Source organism: Cucumis melo, unplaced genomic scaffold (assembly GCF_025177605.1).
Source record: "Cucumis melo cultivar AY unplaced genomic scaffold, USDA_Cmelo_AY_1.0 utg000823l, whole genome shotgun sequence".
NCBI lineage: Eukaryota > Viridiplantae > Streptophyta > Magnoliopsida > Cucurbitales > Cucurbitaceae > Cucumis > Cucumis melo.
The window spans coordinates 17,501-20,000 of NW_026124231.1; positions in this window are offsets into that span (position 1 = coordinate 17,501).

The window sequence follows — 2,500 nt, forward strand, 5'->3', positions numbered from 1 at the left end:
TAATGGGGATCTTTATACTGGAGCTCTTTTTCTATTATTTCTTTCTGCGATATCTTTAATAGCGGGTTGGTTACATCTACAACCGAAATGGAAACCGAGCCTTTCCTGGTTTCAAAATGCCGAATCTCGTCTCAATCATCATTTGTCAGGACTATTCGGAGTAAGTTCCTTGGCTTGGACAGGACATTTAGTCCATGTCGCCATTCCTGCATCTAGGGGAGAATCTGTTCGATGGAAGAATTTCTTAGATGTATTGCCACATCCCCAAGGATTAGGACCACTTTTTACAGGTCAGTGGAATCCAGAGATTGAGTTCCATTAACAAGTCCTTCGGACCGATGAAAATCATCATTTATTTGGTACTTCCGAAGGAGCAGGAAACTGCCATTCTAACCCTTCTCGGTGGATTCCATCCGCAAACGCAAAGTTTATGGTGATATGGCTCATCATCATTTAGCTATTGCATTTCTTTTTCTTGTTGCTGGTCATATGTATAGAACTAACTTCGGGATTGGACACAGTATAAAAGATCTTTTAGAAGCACATATTCCGCCGGGGGGACGATTGGGGCGTGGACATAAAGGTCTTTATGACACAATCAATAATTCGCTTCATTTTCAATTAGGTCTTGCTTTAGCCTCTTTAGGGGTTATTACTTCCTTGGTAGCTCAACACATGTACGCTTTACCTGCTTATGCGTTCATAGCACAAGACTTTACTACTCAAGCTGCGTTATATACCCATCACCAATACATAGCAGGATTCATTATGACAGGAGCTTTTGCTCATGGAGCTATATTTTTGATTAGAGATTACAATCCAGAACAGAATGAGGATAATGTATTGGCAAGAATGTTAGACCATAAAGAAGCTATCATATCCCATTTAAGTTGGGCCAGCCTTTTTCTGGGGTTCCATACTTTGGGGCTTTATGTTCATAATGATGTCATGCTTGCTTTTGGTACTCCGGAAAAACAAATCTTAATCGAACCCATATTTGCCCAATGGATTCAATCCGCTCATGGTAAAACTTCATATGGCTTCGATGTACTTTTATCTTCAACAAGCGGCCCGGCGTTCAATGCGGGTCGAAGCATATGGTTGCCAGGTTGGTTAAATGCTGTTAATGAGAATAGTAATTCACTATTCTTAACAATAGGGCCCGGAGACTTCTTGGTTCATCATGCTATTGCTTTAGGTTTACATACAACTACATTGATCTTAGTAAAAGGTGCTTTAGATGCACGTGGTTCCAAATTAATGCCGGATAAAAAGGATTTTGGTTATAGTTTTCCTTGCGACGGTCCGGGACGAGGTGGTACTTGTGAGATTTCGGCTTGGGACGCCTTTTATTTGGCAGTTTTCTGGATGTTAAATACCATTGGATGGGTTACTTTTTATTGGCACTGGAAGCACATCACATTATGGCAGGGTAAGGTTTCACAATTTCATGAATCTTCCACTTATTTGATGGGATGGTTAAGAGATTATCTATGGTTAAACTCTTCACAACTTATCAATGGATATAATCCTTTTGGTATGAATAGTTTATCAGTCTGGGCATGGATGTTCTTATTTGGACATCTTGTTTGGGCTACTGGCTTTATGTTCTGAATTTCCTGGCGCGGATATTGGCAAGAATTGATTGAAACTTTAGCATGGGCTCACGAACGCACACCTTTGGCTAATTTTCTTCGATGGAGAGATAAACCAGTGGCTCTTTCCATTGTGCAAGCAAGATTAGTTGGATTAGCCCACTTTTCTGTAGGTTATATATTGACTTATGCGGCTTTCTTGATTGCCTCTACATCAGGCAAATTTGGTTAATTTTGTATGTGTTGTATCCGCGAAAATCTCATTTCTTTCGATGGAGAAGGAGATCTTCCTTCTTTGATTTCTACATCTAGGATCCGACTTGTATCATTGATACTACTAGGAATTGAATCATTATGGCAAGGAAAAGTTTAATTCAGAGGGAGAAGAAGAGGCAAAAATTGGAACAAAAATCTCATTTGATTCGTCGATCCTTAAAACAAGAAATAAGCAAAGTTCCATCGTTGAGTGAGAAATGGGAAATTCATGGAAAGTGACAATCCCCACCGCGTAATAGTGCACCCACACGTCTTCATCGACGTTGTTTTTTAACCGGAAGACCGAGAGCTAACTATCGAGACTTTGGGCTCTCTGGACACATACTTCGTGAAATGGTTCATGCATGCTTGTTGCCTGGGGCAACAAGATCAAGTTGGTAAGGATTCAAATATCTCTTTCTATTAATTTCTATGATCATAGAGGGACCCCTTTACCATTCTGTATAAATGGACTATTCTATTTGTACAGATATGGTATAGGGGTGCATTCAATCTTTGTTTGTCTATTAGTTCACAGTTCTTCTCTTTATCGCGGGGTAGAGCAGCTTGGTAGCTCGCAAGGCTCATAACCTTGAAGTCACGGGTTCAAATCCTGTCTCCGCAAAATTTTTTTGTCTAAAAAAATTGAG